This window comes from Nycticebus coucang, chromosome X (assembly GCF_027406575.1).
Source record: "Nycticebus coucang isolate mNycCou1 chromosome X, mNycCou1.pri, whole genome shotgun sequence".
Taxonomy (NCBI): Eukaryota; Metazoa; Chordata; class Mammalia; order Primates; family Lorisidae; genus Nycticebus; species Nycticebus coucang.
In genome coordinates this window covers 142,564,841-142,588,387 of record NC_069804.1, presented here as the reverse complement: position 1 = coordinate 142,588,387, position 23,547 = coordinate 142,564,841, and the positions used below count along the sequence as shown (strand labels likewise).

The 23,547-nt window shown below is 34.8% G+C and overlaps 1 protein-coding gene across 7 annotated transcripts in view; it reads left to right on the top strand.

Moving 5' to 3' along the window:
- The window catches only part of KLHL13 (kelch like family member 13), a 271,741-nt gene that overhangs the window by 85,024 nt on the left and 163,170 nt on the right, over positions 1-23,547 (top strand). The window lies entirely within an intron of this gene.

Sequence of the window (23,547 nt, the reverse complement as noted above, 5' to 3'; positions counted from 1 at the left end):
TGGCTCTGCGACCCTGTGGGTGGAGCTTGCCGGGGCAGATCGCTCACAATGGCTCCCTGTGGCACACAGCCAAACACTATTAGCTCCATCTGGCTCAGTGGCTCATACTGGGGCCCTAGACAATGGCCAAAGTTCTCCGCATTCCCGCTCAGGCTCTCCCCAAGGCAGTTCAACTGAGTGCCAAGTCCAAAGACACCAAAACAGTTCACATGTAAGGCCTTTCTGGTTTGCAGTCTCGCTGCTACTGAACTTACAGTTGCGGGCAGGTTTAGACCGATTGAACACATGCGACCACTTGCTGGTTTTCCACTGTTTTAGTCCTCCTCTTGGTGTCCAGAAGTCTCTCGCTGACTCCCTGTATCCTCATAGGAGTGATGATAGGCAGATCCCACCAGCCAGAGATGCCTGGAGTCCTATCTCCCCAGACTCATGGTGCCCAGATGCAAGGAAGCTGTTACTCGACCGCCATCTTGCTCTCCCCCCCCCATTGTGATTTTCAATGTGAAGAACAGGTATGAGTTATTTCTGCAGAGCTGGTCTTCTTGTGGTGAATTTTCTCAATGTTTGCATGTCAGTAAAAGATTTAATTTCTCTGTTGTATATGAAAATTCAGTCAGGATCCTGAATCCTTGAGTGAAAAATTATTTTAATAATGTTAATTGTAGACGATCACCCTCTTCTGGCTTGAAAAGTTTCAGCTGAGAAGTGTGCTGTCTGTCACCCTGATGAATCTGTGACTGTATGTCAAATGGTGCTTATTACTGGTTGCTGGCAGAACTTTTTCTTTCATTTTGACCTTTGCCAGGTTCATGGAATTGTGTCTAGGAGATGTTCTGTTTGTATTGAGATTAACTGGGTTCTATATCTATCTGAAAGAAGTGTATCAGAATTTTTAGTGATGCTTGGGAAATTTTCTTTTATGATATCCTCTAGGACTTACATACATTTGTGTTGTTCTTCCACCCCTTCAGGGATTCCTATAATTTGTATGTTTGAATGCCTCATAAAGTCCTATAATTCTCTAAGCAATTGCTCTTCCTTTACTCTCTTCTTTTCTGTCCCTTTAAATGCTTTTGTTAGCTCAAGAGCCTTATCCTCTAGTTCGGAGCTTATTTTTCTCCATGATCTAATGAGGAGTTATTGATACTTTCTACTGCATCTTTAAGTTCTTTCAATTTCTTAAGCTTTGAGATATTTTTTGTAATTTCATTATGTCTTTCATTCATTTTTGGATTTTCTTTTGGTGTTTTTCAACATTCCCTCCAATTCTCTTCATTGATTTTGCCATTCGTACTCTAATTTCCCTTTTTGTCCTTCCCATAATTTCCTTATAGGTGGGATTCTCTGAGGTAACTGACTTGTGATTCTTTGGTAGGGTTGATCTGTTTTGGTTTTTCATGTTGCCAGAATGTTTTTGTTGGTCCTTCTCACGTGTGTTTTCTTTTTGTTCACTTCCTTTTCCTACTTTTTCCTTCTCACTTTATTCTCCTTAATTTTACTTTTCTCTGTGCTTGGGTGTTGGAGTGGTCTTTTGGTACAGGGACAAAAGGAAGGGAAGAGTAGAGAAGAAGAAGTGAGAAAAGAAAGATAAAGGAAATAAGGGTGAAAGAAAAAATGAAAATATTTATGGAAGAAGGATGGAAAAAGAAAACAGGAATAATAGTGGTGTTTAGCAGGGAGCATTGACTCACACCTGGAATTCCAGGACTCTGGGAATCTGGGTTCCCTTAGGTCAGGTGCTCCTTATTAGTCTGAGCAAAAACAAGATCCCACCTCCACCAAAAAATAGAAGAAGACTGGCTTTCCCTGTCTCTAGCCCTCTCACAAAGGGCCATTGGCTTCTGCATACACCCAGTCAGCTGCCTTCTGTGCAGGTCTTCCACTGCCCCTGACCTCCTTCTCAGCTCCTGGAGTCCCCTCCTGTCTCACTGTGTCCCAGGAATGGTGTTTCTGAGTGGGACAATCCAGCCAGAGTGGCTGGAGTCCTCTTTCCCTGATCTTCCTGAGAGGGGCTGGTGATGAGATGTCTCTAGTCTGACATCTTAGATTTCTCAGCTTAGTTCTGCTTTTATGTTTGTTACTTCTTGTCTTTTGCTAGCTTTGGGTTTTGTTTATTCTTGTTTTTCTAGGTTTTTAATTTGTCATATTTCTTTTTGATTATAGGCTTTTAGTGCTTATGAACTTCTTTCTTAGCATTGCCTCTGCTGTATCCCAAAGATTTTTGGAAGCTTGTGTTGCCATCATCATTCAATTAAAAAAATTATGTATCCATCTTTATTTCTTTTTTCCTTTTTTTGAGACAGAGTCTCACTTTGTCACCCTTGTAGAGTGCTGTGGCATCATAGCTCACAACAACCTCAAACTCCTGGGCTCAAGTGATTCTCTTGCCTCAGCCTCTGAAGTAGCTTGGACTACAGGTGCCTGCCACAACTCTTAGCTATTTTTAGAGATGAGTTCTCACTCTGGCTGAGGCTGGTCTTGAACCTGTGAGCTCAGGCAATCCACCCACCTCAGCGTCCCAAGTACTGGGATTATAGGTGTGAGCCACCACGCCCGACAGTCCATCTTTATTTTTTTGTTGACCCAAAGATCATTCAACAGCATGTTGTTTAACTTCTATATATTTGTATAGTTTTGAGAGTCCCACTTATAATTGATTTCTACTTTTATTCCACTGTGGTCTGAGAAGATACATAGAATTATTTTGATTTTTTTGAATTTATTGAGAAGATTTGTTTTGTGGCCCAACATTTAGTTTGTCTTGGAAAATGTTCTATGTACTCATAGAAAGAATGTATAGTTTGCAGTTTGGGGGTAGAATGTTCTCTGTGTATCTGTTAAGTTTATTTGTCTGGAGTCCCATTTAAATCCAAGTTTCTTTGTTGATTTTCTGCTACTTCTTGATGAGATTAGTAGAGGCAGGAAGCTATGGGATGCACAGTCTACTCAGAATTCCCTCTCTAGGCAATGATAGTGGTTTTTGCTTTAGGGGTACAAAACTACAGAGGATTGCAGCTCCCCCCCAGAACCAGCTAAAGAAGGAGCAGCTCAATCTGCTGTGTGCTAGGCTATGAGGGTTGCTGTGGATTGTAGCTGAAATTCTCCAACTGGGGAGGTGTGGTTGTTCTAGCGCCTTGCCTCCAGGGTAGGTAAGGTCCTTCCAGAAGAGACAGGAAAGTCAGGGAGAGGACTGCTATCTCTGCCTTCCTTTTGGGGAGGTGGTAGGCTCTTGATGTGGCTTTTTAGAGGAAAAGGAGTGAGCCCAAAGCTCCTGGCAATTGTGTGTGTGATAGGTGCTCAGACGGGGGGAAGCCACTCCCAAGTGCCCTGGCTTAACAGTCCCGTGTGGAACCTTCACCATCCTGAGCCTGAGCTACTTTTAAGATTTTTGCCCCTGAGCAGTAGTGAGAACTATAACTTTGAGACTTAGTAACTCAAAAGTATGTTTACCCAGACCAAAAAGTTTCATTAAAGAATACTTAATACCAATATTTCTCTTGTTTACAAGAGGTAGTTCTGTTTTATTAAAAATAAATGTTCATCCTGACCCACTAAACAGAATGCATGTCTCACAAATAGATCCAGATCATATGAAAAACACACTGGCTTAACTATGTTACTTAATTGGAACTCACGATAATCACCATCTCCATTACAATATGTTACTCATTATTACCTGTTTCTCTCTGCTAAGTAAGAATCCTACTCATTTTTTCTCTACACACAATATTTAATTTTTGTTATAAATACATTTTAAAGATAATATATCACCAGCTATGTTGCCAGGAAAATATCAGTAAATGTAGTAATAGAAAAAACTTAACTATTCTCTGGGCATGGTGGCCACATATGTAATTCTAGGTACTTGGGAAACTGAGGCAGGAGGATTACTTGAGGCCAGGAGTTCAAGGCTGCTGTGAGCTCTGATTGGTCCATTGCACTCCAGCTTGGGGAACAGAATGAGACAGAGTCCCACTAAAATAAATAAAGAGTCTCTCTAAAATAAATAAAGAAATAAGTATGCAAATTAGAAATGTGCTGATTTCTCTCTCTTCCTTAAGTTATTTTAGTATTTGTTAATAGCGATGTCCAGCCCTGGAGGGCTGACTCGTTTGGTGTTTCATTGGTGTGTTTCATTATCTTTCCTTGTTTTAGTCTAGTTTCTTTTACTTCTACATAACAGAAACATGTTTGATCTTACATTAGCCTAATGAGGCTCAGGGAGGCCAAGAGAAGGGATCTAGAAAGCCTCAATAACCTTGGTAGCTATTCTTACTTCTTGTATCATTTGCATTCTGGGCTACAGTGGCTATATCTGTGCTTATTTCGATGTGATACCATTATCCCTCTGTCTTTCTACAGACTGGTTTTCATTGATTCACTGTTCATATGGCTGCCCCAAGACCTTGAGTTTCTCTTTTTACCTAGACTATGATTGCTCTCCTCCACTTCCCAGGAGCGATAATATAATTAGTTTAGCTTAGTATAAGTTGTCTTCCTGGTTCAATCAGCTTGGCCTCAGGTGGTAGTATAAGAAAGGACAACCTATTTTTGCCTTGCGGGTAGAAAGTATACAGTTCTTAGAGACTGGAAAGGTGTTGGGTCTACTGAAAGTTTTTAAAGTACTGATTGTTATGCATTTACATTTTAAAATGAATTTTAGTTAATTTGCTTTTCAGAATATAGAAGTTTATTAAAAGTTCATGGGTATTAAAAAATAAAAACTAAGTTAGAGACTACTAACTTGAAAAGTCACAGAGTCATGAAAGAATGACTTTTTCCTATCATTTAAAAATACAGAAATTAATGTAACACATACACATTTAGTTGAATATATTGATTGCAGAGTATTCTTAATTAATTAATGATTTTTATTTCAGATTAATATAAGGGCATAAATGATTGTATTACACTGTTTGCATTTCTAAGTTAAAGTTCAAGTTGTAGTTGAGCCCCTCATCTAGGGGGTGTGCTGCACTATTCTTTATTTTCAGAAGTGGCAGTCATTTACACACTAAATGACTTGTGGATCCAATAATTGAGGGAATTGGAAGTTAAATAAAAGTTAATATTTAATATTAGACATGCATTACAAATTCACATCTGAAGAATTTTTATTAAACATATTTTTTCTGTGACCTTTATAGAGAAGTATGGGTAATTATCATTTAGATATATTAAAATTCAAAGTAGCCTTCAAATAGGGAAGGGAAGATAGAAGCCTAAGGTTTATTGTGTTTCTGATTAGTCATGCTCTTAACATAGGTTATTCCATTTAATCTTTCCAACCACCTTTTGAGAAGGATGCATTATTATCCCAGTACCATGGAAAAAATGAAAATTCAGGGAAAATAGCTAGCAAATAGGCTAGGCTAGGATTTAAGCTCAGGTCTGTTTGACTTGAGAGTCTCTTCTCTCCCTTACTCTACTGTTTATGAGTGTGTAAGTTTAAATATCAAATATTTCTAGAGGAGGCTATAAGTAAGACTATACAGAAACTATTCAACTCATTTTCTAGTCTGTATGCTTAAGATTCTGTCACAGTGTTAAATGCTTGTCCATCTTTTCTCCAGATCTGGGGTAAAAAGAGAGTCATGTCAATTACCGAATGATAGTCACTTACGCACCTGGAATTTTCAGAAGTCATTAAAGTGACAAATAAATATTTAAAAATAGCAATTGCTTCTTTAGTCTGGAAATGAATTTTTTTTGGATTAGAATTAATTTATTGTATTTCATAATATTATAGGGGTACACACGTTTTGCTTACATAATTTGCTTTTGTATGTTTTAAGTTCAAAGTTGTAAGTGTGCCCTTCACCCAAAATTATTCTAAACCTTAATGCATTATAAATTGGGAATTGAGGGAAAATGGAAAGCTGACCTTTCTTTTTCAGCTTGAACAAACAGGAAAAAGGACAGCAAAGACTGGTTAAAAAGTATGAGACAATATTTTAAGCTTTCTATGTTTATCTACTTGAAACCTGTTCTTTACAAAAACCTATTTTAAAACTGGAAAAATAAAAAAATGCTTTAGAATTTGTTAAAGGCAAATATTTATAGCAAATACTTGGTGTAATAGTTATCTAAGAATATTTAAATTGTCTGGTATTGATGATGTAAAGGCAAAACTGTCCTTCAAATGTTTGTTATTATTACTTTTAAGTTAATGGTGGTTTATGTTCTAATTTATTAACATAAATAGCCTTGGCCAATAAAATTTAAAGGAACAATCATTTAGTTTATTATAACTTCAGACTTGGTCTGAAAATATTTAAAACTGCTGCTAGGATATAATTCCTAAAATAACTAATTTTTTTCTTTGAGTGGTGAGGAGTGTTTTAGCGAAAGATAAGAATGTGCTTTCTTTGTAAGTAATCTGATCAAATGTAGTCTCCTAGACTCATGATTTAACATCAATTTGATGTAAATCAAATCCAGCCTAACACTGTGGTATATGTATACCATGGAAAACTATTCAGCCACAAAAAGATGGAGACTTTATATCTTTTGTATTAACCTGAATGGAGTTGAAGAACATTCTTATTAGTAAAGTATCGCAAGAATGGAAATTCAAGTATCCAATGTTCTCAATACTAATATGAAACCAACAGATAAACAACTGCACACCTACATACACATCAAAAAAGTCTCCAATTAAGTTCACATGGTTGTAGGAAGAGGAGGGAAAGTGGATAGTGGTGGAGGAAGAGGGCTTGGAGAGCTCTCACCTAATGGGCACAACATAAGGGTATACAGCACACCCCCTAGGTGAAGGGCTCAATGACACCTTGCACTGCACCTAAGAAATGCAAACAATGTAACCTAATCATTTATGCCCTCATATTAATCTGAAATAAAAAACTTACAAGCATATAAAAAAGAATTCATGATGACCTTTTTATAATAGAGGGATTGGGGATATGGATGAGCATGATGTTCCAGAGTTCACATTGCTGTTATCCTTTAGGGCATAAACAGAGGAACCATAGTAATTTTGTTTGAGCTCTTCAATAGTTTGTTCCTTTACAACCTATCTTTTCTAGGACAAACCTAAGATAGTGTGGTATACTTTATGCATCAGACTAAATGGCTCTCAGTATTTTTGTCTAAAAGTATCTAATCAAGGGCGGCGCCTGTGGCTCAAGGAGTAGGGCGCTGGTCCCATATGCCGGAGGTGGCAGGTTCAAACCCAGCCCCGGCCAAAAACCAAAAAAAAAAGAAGTATCTAATCAAAACTAACCCTAAGTTACTGGCCTGGAGTTAGGGGAAAATAAAGCCCTCTTAGGATTAATGAGCTGAACCAATTGTTCTCCATAGTTCTTGTAAGTACTTCTAATGTTTTTCTCATTGGTAAGTTGGAGTGGGAATAGTAGTTTATTAGTGATACAATTTCTTCTTTTGAAGCTAAACTCCCATCATTGTGACATTTTATCCTTTAATTCTCTCTAACTTCTCGATCCCCTTTCCCATTCCTCTGAAGTTCAGCACATGCATAGGTTAGCTGAGGCCCAACCAAGTTTTCCTGTAGTGGTGAGCGTGTTGTATGGGTCACAGACTCTGCTGTGCTGGCTGCTGCTGGGTTAGTTCTAAAAGCATTACCAGGAGTCAGTTTTGCTTATTTATTTATTTATTTATTTATTTTTATTGTTAAATCATAGCTGTGTACATTAAGATGCACCATAAATGTCGCCCCACTCATTACCGTCCCTCCACCAAAACCTCCCCCCTCCCTTACCCTTCCTTGGCCCTTTCCCCATAGTCTTGTGCTATAGTTGGGTTATAGCCTTCATGTGAAAGCTGTAATTTAGCTTCATAGTAGAGCTGAGTACATTGGATACCTTTTCTTCCATTCCTGAGATACTTTGCTAAGAAGAATATGTTCCAGCTCCATCCATGTAAACATGAAAGAGGTAAAGTGTCCATCTTTCTTTAAGGCTGCATAGTATTCCATGGTATACATGTACCACAATTTGCTAGTCCATTCGTGGGTCGATGGACACTTGGGCAGTTTTGCTTTTTCATGGTTAATTATTAGATTTCTTATAAACTACTTCTCCTTTTTTTTTTTTTCTTTAAGTTCTTTGCTTCTAATTATCTGGGCTACAGTTTCTTAGTTCTGTTTGCTGTATAGTCAGAGGACCAGTAATAAAGACCATTTCCCTTTTCTTTTTGATCACATTTGGTGACAGTTTCTCTGTTCTCCTGGTTTGGGTTTCTGTAAGTCACTAAATGTGCCTTTCAACCACAATAAGCTTCTTAATGCCCCTTTAATTATTTTGTAACAGTTTATTGAAGTAACCAGAAAAAATGCACATAGATAATAAAACCTACCTATACATACAACAAAAATATTATAACATGATTATAATATAAAGGAAAACTGAATAATTTATAATAAAATACTGTATATTTTAGGGTATAACTGCAAAGGCCCAACTGTACTAGAAGATGTAACAAAGTAGTTGATGCTTGCTCCTATTTCTTTCTTTTTTGATTTTCCTTTGAGGAAAAATCTTGTTTCTGAAGAGTAAGTTCAGGTTTATGAGAAGTAAGAAGATAATTCAGTATAGGAAGCACCCCATAGTTAAAAATAAATGGTGCACATGGACCATAAAATAAAAAATGTTAGAATAACTAATAACAGATTAGACTTGTTTGTATATGATAAGAAGGAAAAAATTGACATAGAGAAAACATTCCAGGAAAAATTACAGCCCCTCAAACTTGAGAAAATGAGGAAGTAGGGTATTCTCACAAATGACCTGGGCCATATTTATAAGTGTAGTAAAAAAATAGTTCCTAAGCTGTGATATAGGACAGGGTACTGATGAGGTTTCACAGAAGGAATATTTCATATTTTGAATTACTACTACTTTTAGGGGGATTTCTATTTTTCTTTTCTTTTTTTTTGGTTTCAAAATATTAAGGAGGTAAAAATGTTTTGGTTTACATGGATAACTTTTTTTTCATTATTTAAATTTCAGATTAATATGACGGTACAAATGATTAGGTTATATTGTTTACATTTGTCAGGCAAAATGCAAGTTGTAGTTGAATTCTTCACCCGGGTGATGTGTTGTATGCCCTTACATTGTTCCCATTAGGTGAGAGTTTACCAGTTCCCCCCTCCTTTTTCCCCTCTCCTCTATTTCCCTCCCAACTTGAATTTAATTGTGATTGTGTGTCTGTGGGCCTGTAGTTGTTTTTCTATTAATTTCATATTAGTATTGAGTACATTGGATGTTTGTTTTTCCATTCTGTGATACTTTAATAAGGAGAATACTTTACTAATGGAGTTTTTCAGCTCCATACAGGTTAATACAAGAGATGTAAAGTCCCCATCTTTTTATGGTTGAATAGTATTCCATTGTATACATATACCACAGTTTATTAATCCATTCATGGGTTGATGGGCACTTGGGTTGTTTAAACATTTTGGTGATTGTAAATTGAGCTATGGTAAACATTTTAGTGCAAATTTCCTTATGGTAAAATTATTTTTTTTCTTGATATATACATAGTAATGGGATTGCAGGAAGGTTTACTTTTAGCTCTTTGACCATTCTCCATACTTCATTCTAAGGAGACTGTGACATACTCTCACTTTGAAGTATAGTTTAGGTTCTTGGTACTTTACCAGATCTCAAAGACCCTATCCTTTTCCATGTGATGAGAAATTGAGGATGGATTATAAAGAAAGGAATAAAATAAGAAGCTGCACAGAGAAGCTGGGCAATAGATGTCTCTGGTAGAGAAGATTAAAAAAAGAATAGGTAACCATTAAACAAATATTTTCTATATGTTTTTTATACCATAGGTTTCTTAGTGTTATAAAAATTAAAAAAATAGAATTACATAAATATGAAATAGTTACATAATTTTATTGACACCCATGTGGTTGATGTGTCTGTACTAATTTAATAACACTTTGTTGAAAATCTCTTAAAAGTAGACTCAAATATCTCTGACATTTTTGCAGAGGTTTCATTGCGTTTGGAGTAACTGCACTATTGAATTAAACCCTTTTCAACAAACAGATAATTGAAAATGCTCTAATATATAGTGTATGGACTGAGTAATCATTTAGCTTTGAGATAGTGTCTTTATTTGATTTAAGTGTCTGTCTACTTTGCCCTAAATTATTAGGCTTTGTTCCTAGCTTCTTGTAAAAGCTACCTGTATTAGTAGACACACACAGGAGTGGTTTTGATGTTCATTTGTATTAAGTTTAGCCTGGCTGGGTATTTCTCCCTTCTGGGATATGGGACCATTCTGCTGTGTGGGATTGCTTCACACAGTCTATGTCTCTATCCTCTGCCTACCAGATGCTAGTGGTTTCTCCCAATAAATATTAGTCGTAAAAACGTCAAAACACATTTCCAAAATTTTCCCAAGTGGGCAGACTAACTAACTGACACACTAACTTACCTGGATGTAAGTACATATCTACATTTCTCAAAACAATCTCCACAAATTTCATTTGTAATTTTAAAACACTTAAGGTCCAACACCCCCGCCCCCACCTTCTTTGGGAAGAAGAGTCTTTTTTTCCTACATTGTTACTATTGTGAACTGCATTGTGTCCTCCCCAAATCCAGATGTTGAAGTCCCAACCCCCCATGTATTTGGAATGTGGTTGTATGTAGAGATAGGATATTTGAAGATAGGGTCTGATTCAGTATGACTGGTGTCTTTATAATAAGAGAGGTTTAAGACACACCACAGGTACAGAGGGAAGACCATGTGAAGACACAGGGAGAGGATGGCCATCTGCATGCAAAGGAGAGGGACCCCCAAAGCCCAACCCTGCTGACATCTTCATTCTGCTGTTTAAACCACACAGTCTCTGGTACTTTGTTTCAGCACCCATAGGAAACTAATATAGTGGCCGATTGATACTTAATATGTATTACTTCCTTGTTGGTATGCTAGGTTAATGGTGTGTTTTGGTAGTTCCAGTTTCAGTTTTTAAGGTTAGAATTCTGACTCATCCACTTATCAGCTTTGACCTTGGTCATATTAATTAACTTGAAGATGCCTCTATTTTTATTTGTAAAATGAGTATAATAATTCTTTCCTCTCTGGGCTGTTGTATTAGGTAAAGTAACTAATGTAAATTGTCTGGCATGTAGATGAATTCCAAAAATAATTGTTCTTTTTTCATCTGCTTTCATTTGGAGGTGCATTTTGTATTTTCAAAGAGGAAGTAGTAGCTTACTTGGTAGATGGACCCTTATTATGGGAATTTAACACTGCCTGATAGGTGGATGGGGGAGAGTTTCAGGAATAGTTGGGCCTTCTCAATGCCTTTATGTTCAATAATGTGCATATAATGCTTTATAGTTTACAAAGTCCTAGGTCTACATAATGCACAAGGCTTACCTGTGATTGTGCCTTAGGAGATACTATTGTAGCCATTCTTTTGCTTGCCTAACTTCTTTTAAGACATAGTAGACATGTCCTATGGAATTCTGTTGAGATAAGTATTCTTCATCTGTGTCCATAGTACCATGGCACACATACCTTTCAGGGGTCCTCAAACTTTTTAAACAGGGGAACAGTTCACTGTCCCTCAGACCGTTGGAGGGCTGGACTATAGTTAAAAAAAAAAAAAAACTATGAACAAATTCCTATGCACACTGTACATATCTTATTTTGAAGTAAAAAAACAAAACGGGAACAAATACAATCACAGCGCCTCATGTGGCCCGCAGTCTGCAGTTTGAGGACCACTGCTAGCATTTATATGCTCTACTTTGTCTGTTTTCCCCATGAGACTGCATTCTTTGAAGGTGTTGACCGTTCCTTGTTCATCTTTGTATTCCTAATGCCTTGCACAGTTTCTGGTTCTTTGTAGATGTGCTATAAATTATACATCACCAAAATTTTATGAGTAATGCTGAGTGTTAGGTGCTGTTTCTGTCTTCAGTTCACAGATGAGGGATGAGCACTCAGGGTCACAAAGTTCAGTGGTAGAGCTAGAATGTGAACATGGTGATGTTTGCAGAGTTGTATGCCCTTTCCAATCATATGTACTTTCTTGCCTCTTTCCTGAGAACAGAAGAGTTGTCATCTGGGATATTGTAGGGGGTGTGGCCTAGGGAGAGGTTACAACATTTTCTTGGTAGGATCGACTGCCTAACACATACCTTATATGGAGGCAGGGTGGGGGTGTGTGTGTCCTGATGCTTGGAAAATATGCTATATTTTAATGTACATACTCTTTGTTTTATTTCTATTATTAATAGCTGGCAATGAAGGTTTGGACAATAAACTGTATCTTTTAAATGCCTTCCTCTAAAATGGATTTGTATTGTGAAATACAGTTAATTTTTCTTGCTGTTCATAACAGTTAAGAAGATGTTGCTCATAGCAGGTATAACAGGTTTTTTGAACCCTTAGGAAATGAACCATTCTAAAATTTTATTTTTGTTTAAATAACAGAGTTTACCCCCATAGCACCAATATGTTTTTCATTTTCAATATTTTGTTTAAAAATTTTCTTGCTGATTCATGGCTATTTTAATAGCTCTTATTGTGAAGTATTTTAGAGATGCTTAAGGATGTACTGAGACTTGTAGAACTATGAGTATTTGCTTCTACAATATATGAGCCTGGATTTTTGTGCTCTTTTTTATGTTCTTTGAGTTGCTTTCTGTGATTTTCTTCTTTCTTCTGGTATAAGATGTCACATCTTACCAATGTCATTGTGCCTTTAGATCCTTCCCTGTGCCTTCTGATTTGTTATATGCTCAAAACCAGTGTGCCAAGCTTGTTTAGAATTGTACATGAGGGACTCATTAATTGTTAACATGAGTGTACTTTGGTGTTTGAGCTTTATGCCATCTGTTTTGTCTCTGAGGCCTTTTATTTACCTTTTTTTTGATGCAGTTTGAATAGATAAAGTTACTACAAGATTGGTTCTTCCATTCTAGACATTGTGTTATAAAATGTACATTTTCATTTTATGCATCGAAAGAGATTATTTGGCTTAAGATTTAGAAGCACAGGTACTTTTACAATAGACTGTTTTAGTGATGCGTTGCAATTGGAAAGTAAAATTCTTTCTGCTATACTGAAAAGAAAAGGTACTCTAATTTATCCTGTTTAAAAGGAGGAGAAAACTCAAAAATATTTTGACTGACTGATAATTTCATGATCAGCATTCCTTTAGGCACCTTGGGTAACTAAGCTATAGTTATTGATCCAGAAGAGATAATACCTCATCAGGACAGTAAAGGATTAGAACTGTTTTGAAATCATGAGGTATCCCCACTTTAACTTTTTTGACCTATTGTGGAACTGCAAGTATGAATAAATATGAATGGGTTCCATAAGATGATGTTTTCCCCTTAACTTTGCTTAGGAATTTTATTAATTCCTAATTATTAATTCCTTTTATTAATTCCTATTAATTTTATTAATAACAATCACATTGACATTCTCTCAAATTTCTCAGTTTTATTATTCACAAATTCTTTCAACCCCTGAGACTTTGACACAGATGGAAGGGTTAGTTTTACACTACAAGTTAGGTAAAGTTATGAAATTAGATACCAGTTTGTTGTCAGTCTTCATTAGAACCAAAATAACAGAATTCTTAGTAAGCTTTGGGGGGAGGGGAAGGGAGGGGATAACTCCTACTCAGGGAGTATCAGGAACCCCAACATAATCTAACTCTTAAAATGAGAAAATACTGAGGAAGATTTTGCCCAAGGTCACAGTGCTAATTAGTAACATAGTAAGATATAGAATCCAGTCTTTCAGAAGTGAAAGCCTCTTTCTCTAAACAAGTTATCAAAAGTTATTAGATCTATAGTTCAGTCATCAATCTCCCAGTTAATGTCCTGCAGAAATATACATATGTATAAGAAACTAATCAAATGATCTTCTCACTTTGCTCCCCTACTCATAAAGCTATGAAAGACGAGGTCTCAGTTCTCTTAAACATAGGCTAAACCACAGTAATTTGCTGCCTGCTAATTTTTATCTTCCATCTCATATCTCATCTAAGAAGATATTAAAACCATGATTAATCCAGGTTTTCAGATTTCTTAAAAATTGGTTTTCTGTAGAATATTCTGTATATCTTCATTTAATCCATTATCAACTGATTTTACAGTGGTAACTTTGAAAATAACTTTTCCTCCTTCCTCACTCACATACAGTCAAGCTTGAGAATCCAGAAAGTGAAAACGTGACTTTACAAGGGTGCCTTGGAACATGCTGTGTCTAGTAAATTGTATATATATGATACATGCATACTGAAGTACATTTTTCTGAGTCTTATATATTCCAAGTCTAGCTAAAATCAAAACTATTTCATAAAATCTTTCTCAGCCATAAGATGATCTCTGTTGTGGCTATGAGAGATAATAAAAAAGACAGAACTACCTATGCGTCCCTCCATGCTCTCTGTCATTTGGTTAAATTTAGTAAAATTATCTATTATTGACTCAGAAAAACTGTTACTTTTATTCAGACTTGCATGGTATGTGTACTCCATTAAATCCCTTGCACAGTAAAAGTGACCTAATTAGTAATGTGGAGATTTTTATTGGAAACATTTATATTTGGAATGCTACTTTCTAAGGAATTCTTATTGGTGATCTGCTGCTCAACAGTTTTTACCACATTTGAAAATTACTTACTTTGGGTAGTATGAACATTTTAATAATGTTGATTCTTTCCAGCCATAAGCATGGTACGTTCTTCCATTTGTTAACATCTTCTGCTATTTCTTTTCTCAGGGTTTCATAATTCTCTCTGTAGAGGTCCTTTATCTCCTTTGTTAGGTATTTTCCCAGGTATTTTATTTTCTTTGAAGCTACTGGAATGGGTATTGTGTCTTTGATTTGATTCTCAGCTTAAGAATCAAGCTACTGACTTGTGGACATTGATTTTGTATACTGAGACTTTATTTTATTCCTTAATCATTTCCAGGAACCTTTTGGTTGAGTCCCTGGGGTTTTCTAAGTATTAAATCATGTCATCAGCAAAGTGTGAGAGTTTGACCTCCTCTGTTCCCATGTGAATAGCCTTGATATTCTTCTCTTGTCTGATCACATTGGAGAGGACTTCCAGCACTATGTTGAATAGCAGTGGCAATAGTGGACATCTTTCTTTGGTTCCACGTCTAAGTTGAAATCCTTCCAGTTTATTTAGGATGATATTGGCTCTGGGTTTGTTGTAGATGGCCTCTATCAGTTCAAGAAATATCTCATCTATGCCTATTTTCTTAAGTGTTCTTGTCAGAAAAGGATGCTGAATTTTGTCAAATGTTTTTATGTGTCTATTGAGAGGATCCTATGGTCTTTGTTTTTGCTTCTATTTATGTGGTCACTTACATTTATGGATTTACATACATTGAACCAGACTTGCATCCCTGGGATAAAGCTCACCTGATCATGATGTATATATTTTTTAATGTGTAGCTGTATTCTGTTTGCTAGGATTTTATTGGATATTTTTGCATTGATATTCATTAATGATATTGGTCTGTAGTTTTCCTTTTTTCTGTTGGCTCTTTCCTGCATTTGATATCAGAGTTATGTTTGCTTCTCTAACATATTGGGGAGGATTCCTACCTTCTCTATATTTTGGAATAGGTTCTGCAATATCACTTACTATAATAAAAAGAGTGAAAAAAACTCTAGTAAATTGATTACATGAATTGTGATCAAAAACTGTTTTAACTATTTTATATTTAATTGACTTGTAGATTATGACTGGATGGGGTATTAAACAGTATTGTGTCTTTTTAAAAAAAATTCTTTGAGCTTTTAATGTAATGTTGAAGAATATGATAAACCTTACCCTTAAGGATGACAGTTTATAATTAAATACAGTACTCACAATTTGTCTAAGACTGGTTGTGGTATAGTAAATGCAGTGGACATTCTTAATTCATATTGATCTAGTTATTTGGGAGAATGATTGATACTTTTTTTGAAGAAACGGTATACTAAATTTATCATAGATGAGGGAATACTTTTATGTCTTTTTGCTATTGTTTAGATGTTGCTTAGTGTTTAGAACCTGGGCTTCAGATTTCAGCTATAGATTCATTCAAAAACCAGAATCCCTCAGCTTAAAGACCTCTTGTGCAAAGAAAACAAAGTGATTCACTTTTTATTTTTATTATACTAGAATTGTATCATGTTATAAAAGTGTGACATTGTATCTAGATTTCAAGAGTTACCTGAAACTTAATAGTATTCCATTATATTAAAGATACAGGCATTTTTAAGATAGCTTGCGAATCTCATTTTGCTTGGAAAAAACAGCTTTCTGGTAAGGTGATTACTGTAATATGACACCACTTAAGAATTTTACCCTTTGGAACACGGAGAACAAATTGAATTATGGACTGTTGACATGGAGATGAGAAAAACAAAACAAAACAAAACAAAACAAAGCAAAACTGTACCTGCTTGCTTAAACCCATCCCAAATTGAGCACTTTAAAACAAGATCCCACTTAATTTCTGTAAAATGTTCAACAATTTTTTTCATCTTCCCTCTATAGACTTTAGCTTAAAATATTTTATAAGACCTTTTCTTCTTTCTTCTTCATTATTATTCTCTTGTTTGTAATTTTAGTGGGAGAAATAGGATTCTATATGGTAAGTAGGATCCGAGAAGTGTCTTATTTTCTTTTGAACATAAAAATATGTAAAAGAACAATAAGATGTGGCTGGGGAGTTTCTCTTGGTCTCTCTCTCTCTCTCTCTCTCTCTCTCTCACACACACACACACACACACACACACACACAGTTGAGTTTGGACACATTTTCTTATGCTTATTCTTTTTTTGTTGCCATTCTTCCATACAAGGCCTGTTCAATTATATGCTCGCTAGGTTGATCGCTTTTGCTATATGTTTGTGAGCATACCTTATGTATTATGAATATCAATCCTGTGCCTGTGTTGCAGGTCTTACTTCCACCCCACATCCATCTTAACTGTGTTTATGGCGTTTTCTACTTTATAGAATTGTAACTTTTTTCTTAATTGTTGGAGATTCATTGCAGGTACAAAGAAGCAGGTTATATTGATTGAATTTGTTAGGTTAAGTCCCTCTTATAATTGTATCCTGCCCCCAAAGAATTGTAATTTTTTTAAACCCACAAACGTAAAAGCTATTTGCTTTATGGCCTCTGAGTTTTGGATCAGACCTTAGAAAGATTTTATTTGTGTCACATTAAAAATATGTTCTCCTTTATCTTCTTTTACTACTTTAACATTTTTAATTGTTCATATTCAGATATTTACTCTTTTTGGAATTATATATATGGTGCAGATAGGATTTTAATTTTTCCCTCCCCAAAGGCAGTTTATTGTAAATTTTTTTTAAGAAGTTCATGTTTTTTCCCACTGATTTCAGCTATAGTATGTTGAAATATATGGTTAACTGTATGGTTTTATATCTATTGTATCTATTTTTAGATTTTATTCTGTCCAATCCCATTCAACCCATGGATGGCACATTGTAAGGATGTACAGCACAGCTCCTGGGTGAGGAGCACAACTACAACTTGGATTGTACCTAACAAATGCAAACAATGTAACCTAATTGTACCCTCTTATTAATCTGAAATACAAAAATCATTTCTTTCCTATCTTTTTATTTATCACATATTTTTTTCTTGTAAAATGTGTGTGTGTGTGTAAAGGCCTGAAAGGATTCTGTAGAATAGATATTGACCGAATAGGCTGAGGCAAATTGCTACCTTCCAAGAGAAAGACAGGGAAGGGAATGATGAGACATGAAATATTACTTAATTTCTTCATTCCTTAAGTAGATAAGTAAGGAAACACTTAATATTATTAAGAGATAGATAGACATTAAGTATATAATTTAGGGTGAGGATTTCAGTGTTGGCAAAGGGAGGTCTGATTCAAAGTGAGACACAGTCCATTATCACTCCAATAGATATACTGCAAGAGTATTATGAAATTATAAGAAAGATAGCTAAGTCTGGCGTTTGACACTTAAATGAGTGACAACCTGAACAGGGACTACTAAGGAATCTTGTTGAGAAAGAAGGAGTGATATTACTGCAAATAGCAGTGGAACTGCATGGTATATGCTATATACCAGTAGGCAACAGGACAAGATGGTAGTGACCACATGGTGGGTACATGGGCAGATTACATCAGTGACTATAGCAAGGAAAATGAAATTGTTGAAGGGTGTGTCAACCATTCTGGCCCTTGGACAGGGAAAATGAGAATCTTAGGGAACATGAGAATCCAGTCTTTTGGAAGTTTAGACCTGAAGGCAGCTGTTAGCATAGTTGTACCATAAGATGTTACTCAGGGGAAACCAGGCATGGTAATCTTAAAAGGTGTGTCCTGAAATGGGCTTTAGCTATAACCTTTAGTATAGTGCAACTTTATTATTTACAAACAGTCTCAGATTGTTTTAGGGGTGCATGTATGGGAGCATACTTCATAGCTCTATACATTTTAAGATTTACTCTGGGAAAAAAAATCTCCACCCAGCACAATAGGTAGTACTCAAGGGTTTTAGGGCAAGACATTTTCAGTGCCACAGGTGAGAGGGGAGTGTAAGCTATATGAGCCTAGGATCTAACACTCTGTGACATTTAAAAAAAATCACTTTTGTTTAACAAATTCCTAAAGAATACAATTCTGTTTCGTAAACTTCAGATTTTGCAGTTTCAAGATTTTGAATTTTTCATGTTGAAGCTATATTTAACTTAATTGAGAGGAGTGTAATTATGTGCAGTTTTTCTAGATTTTGCAGTTTTTTAATTTTGTCATGTTTAGAGTTTTTCATTAATGCTTTCTGTCAGCTATCTTTTCTTATCCCAGTATTTATCAAAATTTTATTTGAAGACAGACTACAAGTTAAACTCCTAAAATTTCTTTTATATAACCTCAGCTTAGTTCAAAAGCAGGGCTTAACTTATGTGCTGTTAAATTTGTTAGGGATAACTCAAATATGATTAATTTTAAAACTATTGGTTTTTGAACAGAGTAGGAAAGAGTGTTATGGTGGGTTTTAATTAAATCCTATGTTATAAACTGGAATCTCTATTTGAAATAGCCAATTCAGGTAGGCACTTGAGAAATAATAGATTTGTGAATTACTTAAATGCTTATGAGTAAAATTTCTTGAACTTATGCAAGGTATTTCAAATACGAGAAGGAGTTTTGTCGGTTTTATTACTGGTAAGCTAAGTAGAACACTTTAAGGACAAAATAACAATGATATCTTTGTCAAGTGTGTGTTCTGAATAATGACTAGCTTCCCTTTTGTTCATGAGGATATCATGGCTAGGGAAAGTGTTCCTATTTAATTACAATGCTTGTCCTGTTATATTTATGTCATTTTTTTCTCTTTGAAATTCTTTTTAAAAATTATACTGGCCTTTCTATGTCATGTCTTGTCTGCCTACCTACATAGTCCCTGCTTTAGAGTGGAGATAATGGTTTATAGTTTTTGTTTTGTTTCTTTCATAATAAAATATTTAAAACGTACAAAAAGGTAAAACCCATGTAACCACTTAAAATTTTGCAAATTTTTTCAGAATTTTAAAAAAACATACAGGTGAAGCTTCTAGTGTAACCCTGCACAGTTGAATTCTCCTTTCTTCATCTTCTGAGGGAACTGCTATCCCAGATTTGGTGTTTATCATTCTCATGATTGTTTTTGTGCTTTTTTTCTACATCTGTATATACTGACAGACTTCCATATTTTTACGTGTGTGTATTATATGAGAGAGAGAGAGAATTGCCTTACACACTTTTGGAATGTGTATACATACTATTGAACTTCTTCAGTTTACATTTTTATTTAACATCATGCTATTCAAATTGACTTGTTCTAGTATCACACATTATAGAAATATAATAGCATAAAGCATCAACTACTTCCTCCTTGTATCTAATCCGACTACCATTTATTTCTCTACTCTTTATCAAAGGACAACTCCTTCTAACAGTTGTATGTACTTGTTTTTCCTCTCCCTTCTAATTTTTAAACCCACACTAATCAGCTCTTATTTCCATAATTCTATACAACTCACTTTTGTCAATGTCTCTAGTAGCCTCCATGTTACCACACTGAGTTGTCATTTCTTAATTCTTTACTTCATCTATCTCTCAGCAGCATCTGATGCTTTCAACTACTCCTTTCTTCATCTAACACGTCTAGGTTACTGCACCTTCCTGGTGCAGCCTCCTATCCCACTCTTATGGCCACTCTTTATTCCTTCTTATATTTTAAAATAAACTGAACAGAAAAGTATAGCATCGCATGAAAATAAACAGTTCCCCAATCCCATATTCTTTCTCACAAATAAAGGATGTAAACAGGCTTTATGTGTGCACATACATGGGGGTGTGAATTTCATAGGTGAAAACAGTGCCTCAATCTAAATAGCAATTAGTTTCTTAATGTTATGAATTTATTTTATGTGTGCTTCCTTCTTATATTATTTGGTCACTTTACCATTGCATTTTATTGTTTTTATTAATGTTGTCTAAGTTAAAATCATTAGCCCTTTGTTGCCTGTCATGTGTGTTGTGAATATATATATATTTTTTAGTGTATCAGCTGCTTTTGGACTTTGGTATATACTTTAAAATATAAAGTATTTTATTTAGTATAGTTTTTTTCTATAATCAGATTTAACAGTATTATATATTTGATTTTGGGGTGCTATTTGCTTTCTCCCTTGGAAGATTATAAATAATTTCACTTGGGTCTTCTCTTGGTGCTCTTTCAGGTTCATTTTGTACCTCCAAATTTTTTATCCTTCTGGAGTTTATTTTGCGGTAATAAGTGAAATGGTGTACAACCTATGCTTTAAAAAAAGAAAACTACCAATGACTACCTAATTGTCCCCAAATAATTTATTTAACATCTCCTTTTCCCTCATTAGTTTGAAAGGCCATATTTACCAGAGAATAATTCCCTGATGTATTTGAGTTCCTCACAAGATCTTGAAATAAAGAATTTATTTTTAAAACCATTGCAATATGGTTCTCCCTACTGATACTGAAACTGATCTTTAAAAAATTCACTGTCATTTTGTAGTTGTGAAATCAAGTAGTTGTATCTTTACTTGGTCTCAGTAGAACTTGAAACTTTTGAATGATCTTGAACATTCTTGTCCTTTAGCTTTTTATTTCACAGTTCTCTTAGTTTACCTACTACCTGTTCTCTATTTTTCTTTCTCGTTTGTTTTCCTCTGTTTCATTGGGATTCTACCCAATGAAAACATGGTGAATATACTCTTCAGTGATATTTCCCAGTCTCATCACTTTACCTGTTACTTAATTGGCTAAATATTCATACTTTGTCATTTTTAGTTATAATCTATATCTAGTTACACTTTTCAATTATATATTAGATACTGTGTGGAGTGTCCTATAATATATAAATATGTTTACATCAAATTAATGTCTTTTCTTTAAATAGTTTTCCTTCTCCGTATACTACCTAACTTACATCATTACTTAACCCAGTTACTTAAATCAATTTTATGATTCTTGTCTTTGATGTCTCCTTATCCCTGAAATAATATGTTGGTGATCATTCAGTTAGGATGTTCTAGTTGTCTCTGGTTATTTCCATAGCACTTCCTGGGCTCTTATGTCATGTCTTGTCTAGGGAAGGAGTTTCCTAATTCATACTTAAATTTCTAGTCTATTTTTCTCTGATCCATCCCCTTATTTTTGGCAATGTTAATTTTCAGATACACCTCTATATATTTGATCAATACATGTTAAATATATAAATATATAATATACATAATTAATAGAAATATATAGTATGAATTTGTATATATATACATTCCCTGGTTAAAAATAGTTCAGTTAAATTCCACATAAATTTGATGACATGTATTTACCTTCTCTCTCTAATGCATTGAATTTAGAGTAAGGAAATGGAAAATTTCAAGAAGGCAAAGAGAACAGGAGTGGAAGCATTGACAGATATAAGCTTGAAACTAATTTTTACTTTGAGCAAAGGAAGTTACAACTTCAACATCTTCCGTTACATGAATTTGTGAGAGAAACTAACATTCTTTCCATAGAAATATTAATATCTCAAGAATTGGAAGCTTCTGGTTTGTAAAAGGTAGGGACGTGTCATGAGATTGAAAATATAGGTTATTCATTGAATGTCTGTCTAATAAATAGCTGGAGTCTGATGTCCTCTTGCCAATCCCCTGCTTCCTCAGGAGACCAGAGAGTTTATTTTGGGGAGAATTTGAATGGGAGAGCTTCAGGCTCAGAAATCCATGTGCCGCAGGGGGATTGATTGAAATGAAGGGATTGTGTTAATTCATTTTGTGCTACTATAGCAGCACAAATCACCTGAGACTGGGTAATTTATAATGAACAGAAATTTGTTTCTCCCAGTTCAGGAGGCTAAGAAATAAAAAGCTAAAGGACAATAATGTTAAAGATCATTCAAAATCAAGGAACTGGCATCTGGTAAGAGTCTTTTTGCTTCATCCCAAGGCAAAAGGCAGATGAGAGAAGGCTGAATCAGTTCTTTTGTTATATAAGAGACCCATTCCTATGATACTGACATTAATCCATTCATGAGGGCAGTGTCTTCATGACTCGAACACCTCCAAGGCTGCCGCATGTGGATCAAGTTTCTAGTACATACTTCTTGAGGCACACATTAAAGCCGTAGCAGGAATTAAGAAAAAAATTTGTGTACCTGATTTTGAAATTTATATGTCTCATCTTAGATGAATTTAGTGAAACAGGGCATTAATTATTTAGTTTCAAAGTACAAGATTCCTAGTAGTAATCTAGATAATTATTTTTCCCTCTGCCTAAACAAAATTAAAAAATTTCAGCATCTAAAAATTCTCTCATCACTTTAACATATTTTAGAAAAGGTAATTCAAAGGTCACTTCATTTTTGAGATATTTAAAATTTTTAAATTTAATTTAGCCTACTCAAATTTCTTGTAATATCAGGATTGTAAGCATAAAAGTATGATTATACAAATAAACTTAAGTGTTGTATTGTCATTCAATTTGTTTTCTTTTTAGAGTTATGAAGACCAATGAAATGGAATACTTTTAGTGCATTTAGCTTCTTTTCCTTAAATTAAGGGGCTGGAAAAGGGGTGAGGACAGTGAAGAATCCTACTCCCTCACCTTGCTTAATTATTTTAGATGTTCCTATAATTTTATGAAAAAAACTAAATTGCATATCATACATTTTTTATCTTCCTGGTATAATACATTTATTTTATTAAGAATGAAATTATTTATTTTAGTAAATTATACATTTGCTTTTCAATATATTTGAAATAAATCAAAAAATATATAAAATATACTCTACCTCTTCAATGAAATATACATTTATATTACTAACAAGAATTATGTAAGATATAGTTCAGTTTACCAAAACTCACCTGTTTTCTCCCACAGAAATAACTACCTACACAAATATTCAGTCCAGTTCAAGAAAATAATATTCTTACTCCTTACTTTATTCTCAGTTTAATCCAACTACCTGTATAAGTAGTTCCATTTTACT